Source organism: Delphinus delphis, chromosome 7, assembly GCF_949987515.2.
Source record: "Delphinus delphis chromosome 7, mDelDel1.2, whole genome shotgun sequence".
In the NCBI taxonomy this organism is placed as follows: Eukaryota; Metazoa; Chordata; class Mammalia; order Artiodactyla; family Delphinidae; genus Delphinus; species Delphinus delphis.
The window spans coordinates 43,944,465-43,959,600 of record NC_082689.1 but is presented as its reverse complement, the minus strand read 5'-3'; positions in this window follow the sequence as shown (position 1 = coordinate 43,959,600).

The following is a 15,136-nucleotide window of genomic DNA, read 5'->3' as shown; positions in this document are numbered from 1 at the left end:
CACTCACTTACCTACTTAGGATGTACTTATCCACTTCATCCTCCAAAGAATGAAAAGTGCCATAAATACATACATCCATCAAGATGATAAAGAAAGGGAACTTCCTGCCAGTAAAAGCACGGATGAAAATATAAGACAAACATAAACAGTTATTCTTGTCTTAAGACCTGTGAGAAATCTCTGGGATTCTTGATCCTGGCACTTTGCCTAGAAGCCTACTGCCCCCTCTTATCAGACCACACCTTCTGCCTCTGTTGAGTGCTCAGCATGCAGACAAGCTTTGTCAGGTCTCTGCTTTCAACTTTCAATACGTTGCTTAGCCATCCACTGAAAGAGTCTGCTCGGCCCAGTACACAGCAGCTGCTCGTAAGCCCTCGTCCTGCATCCACAGCCCAGAGCATGTTACTGTCATCAGCCTTAAACACAGCTACCGGACAAAAACAGCCCTGCCCACTCCACACATTTGCACACATCTGCTGTTTTCCCAAAAGGGGGAAAAAGCAAACAAAATTTTCCAACAGTTTCCTTCTTGTTCCCCAGTTTTGTTTTTGTTCTTATTTTTTCTGTAAGTGCTAAATGCAAAGACAGAGTAGAAACAGTAAGTTATAACCTTTCACATCCATAGTTAACACTTTAATTGTACCTGGCTTGGTGCTTAGGTTGTAACACACGTTCATAAAGCAGGCCTAAAGAACTGTGAATGTCCCCTCCGTGGCAGGGGACTCAATTAAAGCCTGGTATGTATGCAAAAAGATCTTTGAAACTCGACCAGGGGAAGTAGCTGTTTTTAGCATTGACATCTTTCTTCAAATGTTTTATATTCTGACTCTGTACAAAATGCCTGCAATTCTAAATATGATCTTTCTTTTCTAAGCTGTATTTTCAATGCTCCTGATCCTGAAGGAGCCACGATCATATAGGATTAAGAGCTTCCTCTCTTCACCTATTAAAAAGAAAAAGAGGAAAGAACCATTCTTAGGCTGGCTGCATGGGCTTGTGACTGCTGCAGGTGCGGAAGGCTTCTCACTCAGAAGGGCACCATGCTGGGTTCTGCTATTGCCATCTTGAAATTCTCAAAAATTTTATCTTTGAACTTGTAAGTTAAGTTGAAAGGAGAGTGAAGCACACGTGTGAACAGAGGTGCGATGTCCAACATGTATTCACCCTCTTTCCCTGCAGCACCATTCCATTCACATAGTGTTCACAGTGCCCGGTGAGCACAGAATTCCTGTGGACTCATGATGTATGGGGGTTCAATGAGACTTAAAGCAAGCACAAGGTAAGTGTATTACATTTATGACTAATTGGGAGGGGGGATGACAGCCCCCAAGAACCAGGATTTCCTTGGAATGCCAAAAGATGGCAATGGCATTCTAAGAAGCATAAAGGTCCAACGAAATCTATCATACCCTTTCTTATTTGTGTTTGTTTGGTTTTTTTCCTGTATAATTACAGCAAATCACATAGGCTGAAAATGATGGCATGGAAAGAAAGGGAAAGGTAGGGCCACCCATAGTTCCTTCTCTTCCTGTCCTTCCTTGCCAGACAGCTGAAGGTAGAGAGGATTGGCACGATGCGTGCATGTCGAGAAGTGAAATATATAAGTGTTAGCAATACCGTATGCTAACACTTATATATGGAATCTTTAAAAAAAAGTTGTTCTGATGAACCTAGGAGCAGGATAGGAATAAAGACGCAGACGTAGAGAATGGACTTGAGGATACGGGGAGGGGGAAGGGTAAGCTGGGATGAAGTGAGAGAGTAGCATTGACATATATACACTGCCAAATGTAAAGTAGATAGCTAGTGGGAAGCAGCTGCATAGCACAGGGAGATCAGCTCGGTGCTTTGCGACCACCTAGAGGGGTGGGATAGGGAGGGTGGGAGGGAGGCTTAAGAGGGAGGTGATATGAAGATATATGTATACACATAGCTGATTCACTTTGTTATACAGCAGAAATTAACACACCATTGTAAAGCAATTATACTCCAATAAGGATGTTAAAAAAAAAACACCTGTGACTAACCTGTAAGAAATCCTACACTTAAAATCCTGTTTGACTACTTCATAAACAGTTATTTTAATATTTCATTTATGTATCTAGAATTATAGGGGCAAAAAGGCATTCCACGTTCATTTTCCTTAGAACTGAAGGAGAGAATGTGTTTAGCAGAGAACCATGGCAAAAGTTGTAAACCATGGCGAACACTGTAAAGCAATTATACTCCAATAAAGATGTTAAAAAAAAAAACCAGTTGAGTTACTTTTGTGCACTCTTTCCACTCTTCTGGTAAGAATAAGATATATATCTGTGTATGAGCTATAAAAAATGAATTGTGTAATTTGGTGATTCCACATATGAGTTAAATACTCTTATACTTACACTGAAACCTGGCATTGTACAATATAAATATGAATGGTAAAATTCACAGTAATAATTTAAATTAAAAATTTTTCTTTACCCAGAATGACATTAAATAGCAAATAAACAATATTACAACAGGTCGAGAGAGAGAGATAGTAGAAGGAAGGAACCTCTTTTTACTTTAGTATCTATAATGGAAGCCTTTCTCCTGTTTTCTGTACAGGGGGCTACATATTTTCATCTTGCCCAGGTGCTACCAGCTATGTAGCCAGCCCTGAACTGGTCCCATTTCTACTCCTAACCTCACTGTCTTTTGTTCTCTCTGAATTTTTGTCATGTTTGCTGGTCAAGGTCAAACCCAGCCACTGGTGAACTAGGTCTACCCCCATCTGGGAGCTGAAGGGTCTTTCCAGTTGTTTGGAAACTGAGGTGATAAGAGAACCAGAGTGTGTTTTACGTACATTTCTCACCTGCTAAGTAAGCTGGCCTTTTATGCTATAACATTCTAAGCACATTTCAGCATCTTCGAACATTTGCTGTAAACTTCTCAACACTCTCCACCAGGTGGCTCTAGCAGATTTGCGCAGGCACATAGGTAACAGTGAAGGAAAATTGTAGCAAAGTTCTTGTCTTTGCTAACCATTTCCAATGGGTCGCCTTTAAACTACATCATCATGTTTTAAATATGCCATTTTTCGTAGACAACTCATTCCTTTTACTGTGTTTTAAGTTATCTCCTCATTACATGCTTCTTAAAGAACTAGAAAATATGAAAAAGTAAAAAGAAGGAAAAAACAACGTCCAGACAAGACTACTGTTGACATCTTAGTCAACTTTCCTAGAGCTGTTTTCCTTCTGTGCATAAAAGAATGAAAACATGAGCCACAGAGTGGGAAAGATATTTGTAATATATATCAAGCAAAGGACCTGTATCCCAAGGACATAAAGGACTCCTATAAATCAGCAAGAAAAAGACAGAAAGCCCAATTAAAAAAATGGCCACAAGACCCTTTACAAAAGAGAGTACTTAAATGGCCAATAAGCATGTGAAAAATTGTAAACATAACTAATCATCAGGAAAATGCATTACAACACCATAGAGCCACTACACGCACCAGAATAACTAAAACTTAATAATCACTGTTAAGTATTAGTGAGAATTTGGAACAACTAAATCTCTTACATATACTCATTGGTGGGAGTATAATTTGTATGACTACTTTAGAAAATATTTGGCAATATTGAATAAAGCTAAACGTATACTTATTCTATGACCCTTTTCTAGGTATATACCCAACAGAACTGCATGCAAATATACATCAAAAGACATGTGCAAGAATATCTATATCAACAGTATTCATAATAGCCAAGACCTGAAAACTAAGCAAATGTTCAACTACAGTAGAATGAGTAACTATTTTATGGTACAAAGAAATGGAATGAAACAACATGTATTAATCTCACATACATAATGTTGAATGAAAGAAGCAACACCCAAAAAGTATATACTATATGATAACATTTATATAATATTCAAAACCAAGCAGAGCTCATGGAATGTGCCACCAAGCTCCCCCTTCAGGAATGGTCTTAGGAAGTGCCTCAGCTGAAGAGGGCTGCCTGGCCTGAGAGTATATCTCTGACTATTGGGCTGGGTATAAAGGCCCTCACCCCAATTTGGAAAAACACTGAAGAGCTATGCCAGCTTCAGAGCTCTCTGTAGAGTTAGCTGAAGACTTGTTGAGATTGCAATTTAGCCCAACTTCTACCTCTGCCCAATCATGTTTCTTTCCCTCGCCTCCTTTTCCTCTCTACCCCCCCCACCCCTTTTCTTCTCTTCCCTCCCACAAGTATTGGTCCCAACTTATGGATATCTCAGAGTCTGCTTCCCTGGGAACCTAATCTTTGAAAAGAGCGTAATAGCTACCTTTGGGAATGTCCTGCATTAGCATAATCCTGCATAAACAGTCCAAACTTATGCTGTTCAAGGGTCAACTGTGACATACACTCTTGAAATATGCTGTAAATATATTTTCTTCTCTGTTGAGACTGACAGATTCTTAATATCATGGCCTGTTCTTTCTATGATCTGTATCATTCCATTTCAATAAGGACTTTACCAGAACTTTGAGTGCCTAGTAAATATTATTTGAATAATTGCTAAATTATTGATCTTTAATTACTTACATATCATCAATGATAAAAATAATAACCTGGTATTTAAGAATGTAAACATCATCCCTATTTTATTTTGGCAATATTAATTAACTAGAAACTCGACTTTGAATCTAGTTGAGTGAGGATAGATAGAATTATGGTTCTTTTTACATTCTCTGTGTGCTGTGTAATAACATTATAAAAAATAGGTTACATAGAACAATATTGATATTACAAACAAATTTTCAACAATACCAACACACAGAAAAAAGCACAGGGCTTTTGGCTTTAAAGGGAAACGTTTACTGCATACTATTTTAAAAGCAAGAAGAAGATGAAAACACTTGAGATGTATAGATTACATGCAATTACAAAAATTTTTAGCTAAAGAGGCCTTAAAGGTAACCAATTCTCAGTTAATTAATCTTATAAAAGAGACTCTCATATCTAGAAAGTTTCAGTAATCTACACACGGTGAGGGAACTCAGTGCCCTCAGGAGTCAGGGTCCCACAGTAAACAGTTGTGATGTTTATAATAATAAACAGAATTTGGTTTTAGATAATCAAAAATATTTTAATTGTTTCATACTTTTGAGATATATTTAAAAATACCATACAGCAAAAGTTTAAAATTCTATTTGTACAAGTTGCTGAGTACACAAATATTTGCTTTCTTGTTTGACTTAAATCTATAATTACAAATGTTGTTTTACCTACACAGCTCTCCTGAATTAAATGTCTATCATCATATAGAAAAATATCCAGTATAAAAAATATCCAGTATTTACATTTTGTGTAAATCAACTCATTAGAAAATTCGCAGACAACAAAATGGTAAGATGGATCCTGCCATGGCTTGTGGAGGGCAGAACACTGAATGAAGTGGAAACCAAGGCATTACACTGAATCAAGGGGAAATGATGACACTTTGGATACCACAGTGATAGCTACTCCAAAAAGGCATAACGACCATAAATACATTTTAGTTGATTCCCAAGATAACACTTTAAAAAGGATACAGAAGAATTAGAAAATATTCAGAGGAAGTGGCCAGGATAGTGAAGACTTTCTTGTCTGAATAGAGTCATTTTTTTCCGCATCCTACATTGCTGGTATTTTAAGTGGTATTTGGGAAATACTGAATTCTGTATATTAATTTTGTACCTTGTCATATTACATAAACCTATTGTTAATTCTAATAGTTCTTCAGTTTGATTCTCCCAAATTTTCCAGGTATACAATCAAATGGTATAAACATTATGATTTTATTTCTTCCTTTCTAACATGTGTAACCAACCTTTTATTTTCTTATTTCATTGATGAGAAGTTCTGGAAGGGTGCTTCAGCAAGCATGTGGAAGATGGGTGTAAGTGGGTGTACTTTTCCGGCTCCTTAACATGCATGGTTTATCCTTAGAAATGAGAGTTTATTATAAAAATAAACAGTAACTTTACATAGCAAGGGAGGGAAATTTACTAATTTGCTATACAATATCTTGCGTCCTTTGGTAGCATCCAATATGGGGCACTCCTACTAGGCAGAGTTTTAAGGCAAGAATACTCTGAGTTACTGACTGCCTTTCAGTCCAGTACTGCAGAGTTGTGTTTGGCTTATGAATAAGATGTGGTCCAGGAGGGAAGGGGTGATTTTACTCACTGACACAGAACATGAGCTGCAACCTCCGTGCCTCCCCAGCTTTGCTGAGTGATAATTGACATACAATAAGAGGCACATATTTAAAGTGTATAATTTGATAAGTTTTTATAAACTACTCTTGAAACCATCACGACAATCAAGGTAATAAACATTATCAATCATACACCAAAATTTCCTTATACTCCTTTATAATTATCCCATCTCTCCTCTTCCTTCCCCAGCCACCTCCATTCCCACGCAGCCAGCCATCTGCTTTCAGTTCCTATGAATCTGTTTGCATTTTTAAGAGTTTTGTAAATGGAATTATACTGGACTCTTTTTTTGCAGGGGGGTGTCTGGCTTCTTTCACTCAAGATAATTATTTTTGATATTCATCCATGTGTGTTTATATATTCGTTAATGTATGTATTAGTAGTTTGTTTCTTTTAATTGCTGAGTAGTATTGCATTGGATGCAAAAACCACAATTTGTTCATCCATTCACAAATCAATGGACATTTAGTTTGTTTCCAGTTCTTGGCTATTACAAATAAAGCTGCTGTGTATATTCATGTATAAGACTTTATGTGAACATGCACCTTAATTTCTCTTGGTGAAATACCTAGGAGTGGAATAGCTGGGGGTAAGTTTATGATTGACCTTTTAAAAAACTGCCAAATTATTTTCCAAAGTATTACAATGATTTTATAATCCCACCAGCTTTGTATGAGGTTCCAGTTGCTCCACATTCTCTACAACAGTTGGTATGCTCATTTTTGTTTTTGTTTGTTGTTGTTGTTACTTACTTATTTACCTACTCCACTACATGTGTACTGGTGTTTTTGATTTGCATTTCTCTAATGCAGGATTTTTCAACCTTATTACTAATGACATTTTGGACCAAATAATTCTTTATGTGTGGGGCTGTTCTGTTCTTTGTAGGAAGTTTATGTGCATCCCTGGCCTCTACTCACTACATGCCAGTGGTACTCTCCACCGCAGTTGTGGCAATCAAAAATGTCTCCAGATATTACCAAATGTCTCTGGGGTATAGGAGCAAAATTGCACCCAGTTGAAAACATTGCTATAATGACTAATGATACTGGCCATCTTTTCATGGGCTTATTTGCCATTGATATACTTTCTTTGGTAAAGTGTCTTTTGAAATCTTCTGTCCATTTTTTTAAAATAAATTTATTTATGTTATTTATTTATTATTTGGCTGAGTTGGATCTTCGTTGCTGAGCGCGGGCTTTCTCTAGTTGCGGCAAGCAGGGCTACTCTTCGTTGCGGTGTGTGGGCTTCTCATTGCAGTGGCTTCTCTTGTTGCGGAGTATGCGTTCTAGGCACGTGGGCTTCAGTAGTTGTGTCGTGTGGGCTCAGCAGTTGTGGTGTGTGGGCTCAGTAGTCGTGGTGCAGGGCTTAGTTGCTCCACGGCATGGGGGATATTCCCGGACCAGGGCTCAAACCTGTGTCCCCTGCATTGGCAGGCGGATTCTTAACCACTAGCCACCAGGGAATTCCATTTTGTCCATTTTTTTTTTTTTTTTTTCATTTTGTCCATTTTTAAATTGGGTTGTTTGTCTTGTTATTTTGGAAGGGTTCTTATATATTCTAGATACAAGTCATTTATTGGATATGTGTTTGAAAATAATTTCTCTCATTCTATGCCTTGCCTTTACATTTGTATAGCATTGTGTTCTGAAGAGCAAAAGTTCCTAATTTTGATGAAGTCCAATTTATTGATTATTTTCTTTTATAGTTTGGATTTTTTATATTCTGTTTAAGAAAACTTGCCAAATTAAATGTAACTAAAGTTTTCTCCTGTTTTCTTCTGGAAGTTTTATAGTTTTATCTATTATATTTAGGTCTATGACTAACTTTGAGTTAATTTTTGTGTGTGGTATGAGGTAAGGTCAAGGTTCACTTTTTATTTATTTAATAGATTTATTTATTTATTTATTTTTGGCTGCGTTGGGTCTTCGTTGCTGCACGTGGGCTTTCTCTAGTCGCGGCAAGTGGGGGCTGCTCTTCCGTGTGGAGCAAGGGCTCTAGGCACGTGGGCTTCAGTAGTTGTGGCATGTGGGCTCATTAGTTGTGGCTCACGGCCTCTAGAACGCAGGCTCAGTAGTTGTGGCGCACAGGCTTAGTTGCTCCATGGCATGTGGGATCTTCCCAGACCAGGGTTCAAACCCGTGTCCCCTGCATTGGCAAGCAGATTCTCAACCACTGTGCCACCAGGGAAGCCCCAAGATTCACTTTTTAAATATGGAGATCCAGTTGTTCCAGCACTTACGTTGAAAAGATTATTCTTTCTCTACTGATTTGCCTTGGTAGCTTTGTTGAAAATCAGTTGTATAGGTGTGTGAGTTTATTTCTGGACTCTCCATTCTGTTCAGTTGGTCTCTATATCTGTCTTTATACCAATACCACAGTGTCTTGATTACCATAGGCTTATATAAGTGTTGCAATTGGATGGTGTACGTCCTTTTGTTCTTTTTCAACGTTGGTCTGCATGCTAGATCCTTTGCATTTCTATGTAAGTTTTAGAATCTGTTTGTCAATTCCTACAAAAAAGCCTCTGAGATTTTTTGACTGGGATTGTGTTTAATCTGTAGAATAGGGGAGAATTGACATTTTAACAACACTGTGCCTTGTAGTCCAGTATTATGGTGGATCACTTCCATTTATTTAGGCTTTCTTTATATCTCAGCAATGTTTTATAATTTTTTTTTTTTTCGGTACGCGGGCCTCTCATTGTTGTGGCCTCTCCCGTTGTGGAGCACAGGCTCCAGACGCGCAGGCTCAGCGGCCATGGCTCACGGGCCCAGCCGCTCCGCAGCATGTGGGATCTTCCCGGACCGGGGCACGAACCCGTGTCGCCTGCATTGGCAGGCGGACTCTCAACCACTGCGCCACCAGGGAAGCCCTGTTTTATAATTTTTAACACGAGTTTTTTAACTAAAAGTTTTTAATAGGTCAAAAATAAGTATTTTATATTTTTGATGTCATGTAAATGGTAATGTCTTATAAATTTGAATTGCTTGCTATTCACTGCTTGTTCAGAGAAATACAATTGATTTTTAAATTGATTTCTGTATCCTGCAAACTTGATAGTTCACTTATTAGTTCTATTTTTTTCTAGCAGCTTTTATCATAAATTGTTTGGAATTTTCCACATAGACAACCATGTAATCTGTGAATAAACGCAGTTTTACTTTTTTCCTTTTCCAATCTGGATGCTTTTTATTTATTTATTTATTTGCCTTACTGCATTAAATAGAACTTCTAGTACAATGTTGAATAGACATTGGATTTTGTCAAATATTTGTTCTGTAGCTATTGAGATAATCATGTTTCCTTTTTATTATGTTGGTATAATGAATTATATTGATTAAATTTTAAGTATTGAACCAACCTTACCTTTCTCACATAAATTCCAGTGGGTCATGGTGTACTACAGTTTTTAATATATTGCTGGGTTCAGTTTGCTAAAATTTCATTAAGAATTTTTGTACCAATGTTAGGGATATTAGTCTGTAGTTTTCTTTTCTTTTAATATCTTTGTCTGGTTTTGGGATCAGAGTAATGCTGGCCTCATAAATTGAGCTGGGAAGAGTTGCCTCCTCTTCAGTCTCTGGAAGTGTTTGTATAGAAGTGGTGTTATTAAATGTTTGGTAGAACTTACCAATGAAGACACCTAGGTCTAGAGTTTTCACTGTGGAAAAGTCTTAAACTACAAATTCAGTTTCTTTAATAGATACTTGGCTATTCATGTTGTCTATTTCTATTGAAGTAGCTTCCATAGTTTATGTTCAAAGGAATTTGTGCATTTCATCAAAGTTGACATATTATTAGCATATAATTATTCATAACATTTTCTTCTTATCCTTTTAATAGGATTGGTAGTTATTCTCTCTCTCTCTCTCTCTCTTTTTCCCTCCTTCCCTCCTGCCCTCTCTCTCTCTCTTTGTACTGGTAATTTGTATATTCTCTCTATCTCTCTCTCTTTTTTTTTTCCGGCTGGGCCACCCGCCTTGTGGGGTCTTAGTTCCCCGACCAGGGATTGAACCCAGGCCACAGCAGTGAAAGCGCCAAGTCCTAACCACTGGACTGCCAGGGAACTCCTATATTCTCTCTTTATAACCTGCTCAATCTGGCTAGAAGTTTAACAATTTTCTTGATCTTTTCAAAGAACCAACCTTTAATTTTATTCATTTGGCAAAGGTTTTTAGATATGACATCAAAAATATAACCTATAAAATAAAAAAGTTGATAAGTTTGATTTTATGAAAATGAAACATCTTTGCCCTACAAAAACGCATTGTTAAGAGAATGAAAGATAAGTCATGAACCTGGAGTAACATTTGCAATCCACATATCTTGTAGGCAACTTGTATCCAGAATATATAAGGAACCCTCAAAAGCCAACAATAAGAATATAAACAACCCAGTAAAAATGGGCAAAGGATCTAAACAGACACTTTACCAAAGAAGAGATACATGTCAAATAAGCATATATAAAGATGCTAAATATTTTTAGTTATTAGGGAAAGGCAAATGAAAACCACAATGATCTACCACTGAATACAGTACCTTTAGAGGGGCTGAAATTAAAACACAGTAAATAGCAAGTGTTGACAAAGTGTTGCCATATATTGCTGGTGGGAATGCAAAATGTTATAGCTACATTGAAAACAGTTTGGCTGTTTCTTATAAAGTTAAACATACATTTACCATGTGCCCCAGCAATCCCATGGTATTTACACAAGTAAATTAAAAATTTTGCCACTCGAAACCTGTATACAAATGTTTATAGAAGCTTTATTAATAATAACCAATAACCGGAAATAACCCAAACACCTTTCAATCAGTGAATGGGTAAAAAATTATGCTATGTCCCTACAATGGAATATTGTTCAGCAATAAAAAGGAATGAACTATTGATTCATACAATGTCAGTGGACCTTACATAGATATTGCTAAGTGAAGGAAGTCAGATCTAAGAGGCTATATTTTTTATGATTCCATTTTTACGACATTCTGGAAAAGGAATACTATAGGCACAGATAACTGACAAGTAGTTGCCAGGAGTTGGGGATGGTGGGAGTTAACTACAAAGGGGCATAGCACAAGAGAATTTTTTAGGTGATAGAACAGGTCTTCATGTTACTGTGATGGTAGAAACATGACTATGAATTTTTTAAAACCCACAGAACAATATACGAAATCCAGTGTTTTTTATTGTATGCAAATTAAAAACAGTCAGACAGGATATAGGAGGGGGACGCAAGATAAAATGCAGAGTTTTGGCAACTGACTCTAATTGCATTACAAATTACTGCATTACACATCAGTGACCACATTAAAGGGTTGGGTAAGAAAGGAGCTTGACCTAAGTAGCTTTGGAAAACAGTGTTTTCACTGAATAGAGTAGGGCTAAAAAATAAATTTCCAAAACACTGCAGTCTAGTTGGTGAATTTATTTCTCGTAGGGGCATTAGTGAGCAACTCTGAAACTACTTTAAGTTGTATACTGAGTTTGAACAAATAAGTAAATATATTGTAGACAATGCAAATCAGATTTCTCACTGGTAGAAAAAAGTTATAAATAAGCAAAGGGGGAATGCTAGAATGAATCCCATGATGCTGGATTGGAGTTGGAGGTATCAGTATGAATTCACATTTTATTTTATTTTTAAGTATATATACAGTTAGATAGGTACAGAAATATAGATATGTATGTTTATTTTATTTTATTATTTTATTTTTGGGGGCTGTGCCACTCAGCTTGTGGGATCCTAGTTTCCTGACCAGGGATTGAACCCCGGGCCCATGGCAGTGAAAGCACCAAGTCCTAACCACTGACTGCCAGGGAATTCCTTAGATATGTATGTTTAAATGGGTTAGTATACATACATACATTTCCTACTCTATCCACTGATAGGAAGCGGTGATATCCTAATTATAATGAATGCAGTCACGTGGTTTCTCAATACCATCATCCAATGGAAAGAACCAGAGCTCCTTGGAGAAGGAGTTGATCCTAGTGTTGGGGCAGGCAATATATAAGATGCACCTGGAGCAACCTGTGACACCAAAGCTCCTAGGTAAATAAATAAATAGAGCATGTCAAAGAGACACTGAAATTTTTTAAAATGTGGTATATACATACAATGAAATGTATTTTCATTGTATGTATGAATATTCATTGTATGAAATGAATATTTAAATGAAATGAAATGTTATTCAGCCTTAAAAAAATTCTGACACATGCTACAACATGGATGAACCTTGAAGACATCATGCTAAGTGAACTAAGCCAGACACAAAAGGACAAATACTGTATGATTCCACTTATACGAGGTATATGGAGTCGTTACATTCATGGGGAAAGTAGAATGATGGTTCCCAGGGGCTGCAGGGAGGGGAAAGATGGGAGTTATTGTTTAATGTGTACATAGTTTGGGAAGATAAAATTGTTCTAGAGGTGGATGGTGGTGCTGGTTGTACAAAAAGTGTGAACATACTCAATGCTATGGAATTATACAATTAAAACAGCTAAAATCGTAAATTTTGTATTTTTTACCACAATTAAAAAAATGAGTTTATGAAGCAACTAATGAGAGAATTGATTTTAGCAGATATGTTGGCAAAGTTCATGGCAAAATTATCCTGTTTATACATTTTAAATTCTGCTGAAATTAATAAATTATACACAAATTCCACCCTGAAAGAAAAAAAACACAGAAGTCAACCTGAAAGAACACTCAATGGCAAAATATAGAACAATTTGAGAAAGAAAATAAATACTAATATTGATTTTTTTTTTTTTTTTTTGCTGTACGCGGGCCTCTCACTGTTGTGGCCTCTCCCGTTGCGGAGCACAGGCTCCGGACGCGCAGGCTCAGCGGCCATGGCTCACGGGCCCAGGCGCTCCACGGCATGTGGGATCCTCCCAGACCTGGGCACGAACCCGCGTCCCCTGCATCAGCAGGCGGACTCTCAACCACTGCGCCACCAGGGAAGCCCAATAATATTGATTTTTAAGTGAAAGAAAAAAAATTAGTATCTGTGAGTCAATACTGATATAAATAAATGATTGAATAAGTAAATAAGTGGGGAAGAAGGGAGAACTTTTCTGTACAAAAGAATTCCAATTAATAAATGTAGAAGTGATAAGGAAAATAAAAAATCTCCATTAGAACATCACAGAAATAACAGCTGCTGGCAAGAACAACCAACGAATGCTAAAGTGAATGAATCAAGGTTTAAGGGAAAATGGCATATTTGCATAGCATAAAAGTGTCTCTTCCCAAATATTGTTGCTTATAAAGGGAAAGACAGTGACTTTACAGTGCAGAAACCTAGTAGACACCATCTTTCTCAGGGGATCAAGATTAACATCGCAGGTAATGGGATATATGATGTGTGTGCTTCCTGATATGATCTGAGAAGGGCACATAAACTCAGTGACATTCTTCCCCCAATATATGACCTCCTTCTAACCATGAGAAAGTATAAGTTAAACTAAATTAAGAGTCATTCTACAAACTACCTGACCAGTATTAAGGGCACGAAAAACAGAGGAATTGTCACAGATTGGAGGAGACAAAGGAGACATAACTGTTATATGGAATCCTGGATTAGATCCTGGAACAGAAAAAGGATGTTGGTAGAAAGCCTGGTGAGGTCCAAATAGGATCTGTATTGGGGTTTAGTTACGGTATTGGCAGCAATGTCAATTTCTCCATTTTGATCATTGTACTCTAGTTATGTAGGATCTCTCCTCTATCTTTGCAACGTCTCTGTAAGTATTAAATTATTTCAAAATAAAAGACTAAAAGGAGACAGAGAGAAAAGACTGAAAATACCAAATGAAGGTAAGGAGATGAAATCATAAAACTGCCAGTAGGAGTATAAATTCTCGCAACCACCTTGAGGAACTGTTTGCTATTAACTAATTAGAGTGAGAACCTGCATATCCTATGATTTAGCAGTTACACTCCTACGTATATACCATAAAAATTCGTATATATATGCATCAAAAAACAAGTACAAGAATGTTCATAACGGCATTATTTATAATTGCCGAAGAATGTAAATAATCCAAATGTCCATCAACAGAATGGAAAAAAATAATGTGATATCTTTGTATATTGGAAATAAAATAGCTACACACAGCAATGTCGTTTTGAGCAAAATAAATCAAACACAAAAGATTACCTGCTGAACCAGATCTTTTCAGTGCCTAAGATTTTTAGTTAGGCATGTTTAAAGTGGCATTGATTTTCCACAGTCATCAGAAATATTATTAATGAATAGTATTATAGTTGTTTTGTCTGACTTCCTAGTGGAATATGGCAGGTACAAGAGGGATCAGTGAGGGAGAGGAGTTAGGCCTATTATTAACCATTGGTCAGTCAAGAATATAGCTCAGCAACAATGTTTAACTATTTTTATTAGAAGGGCTTTGAATATAATAAGTAGAATTGGCGTCAATTAAAAAAAAACCAGATCATCGTTTAAGACCTTAAAAAAAAAGATTACATGCTGTTTGATTCCGTTTATACAAAGTTTAAAACTGGCAAAACTTATCTGTGGGGTTAGAAATTAGAATGATGGTTCCCTTTGGGGAGAAGGGAGAGGTAGTAATTTGTAAGGGTCACAAAGGGACCTTTTGGGGTGCTGGTAGTATTCAATTTCTTGCTATTAGTGGTGATTACACAAGTTTTAATCATATTTATTATAACTCATTGAATTTTACCCTTGTGACTTATGCACTTTTATGTACATATGTCATACTCTAAGAAAAAGTTTTGAAAATTAAAAAGTATATATATATATATATATATAGAGAGAGAGAGAGAGAGAGAGAGAGAGAGAGAGACCGAGAGAGAGACCACGCTGCACAGCTTGCGGGATCTCAGTTCCCTGACCAGGGAGTGAAGCCGGGCCATGGCAGTGAAAGCCCGGAAT